Here is a 583-nt window from a genome sequence, read left to right as displayed (position 1 = left end):
TCGCAGAAAAGGCCGGTCTGGGACACGGGGGCGTTCAAGAATCGTGTCTTGTCCGTCTCGCGCATGTCAGCCAGACAGCCAGAAATGGCGCTCCTGGATCACCATAGTGGACATTGCACGACCCAGAGACCGCTCCATAAACTTCGTCGCTCGTAGCGCGAGGTCCGTTGTGGTGCGGAGTTCTCTAGGGCTCGGGACACGGTGGAAGTCTCCACTCGAGCCCTACCCCTATTTTTTTTTCCTTTCAAACGTTTATTCGCTTATTTATTTTTCCTCAGCTCAACATGCTAATGAGAGGGTGTCAACAGCCATTTAGACATTGCAGTCGAGCTATCAAGTGAAGATAGACTTTTAGGTAGATAAGTGCAACGGTTTGTCGGGAGTTTGTAGATCCATCATGGCAGAAAGAAGATCAATTGCCCAGTTGCTCTGTGAGGCAGCGAGTCGTTTAGAAAATTGTAAGAGCGAATTTTTTGTGTAAATTGAGTTATGTCATTGTGTTATTTTGTGAATTTAACTCTGTAATATCTTGTGTTTGTTTAGCAGATACAGCACACACTTCGGCTCCAACTTTAAATTCTGA

This window comes from Sinocyclocheilus anshuiensis, unplaced genomic scaffold (genome assembly GCF_001515605.1).
Source record: "Sinocyclocheilus anshuiensis isolate Anshui unplaced genomic scaffold, SAMN03320099.WGS_v1.1 scaffold182, whole genome shotgun sequence".
NCBI classification, from domain to species: Eukaryota; Metazoa; Chordata; class Actinopteri; order Cypriniformes; family Cyprinidae; genus Sinocyclocheilus; species Sinocyclocheilus anshuiensis.
This window is presented reverse-complemented; position numbering follows the sequence as displayed.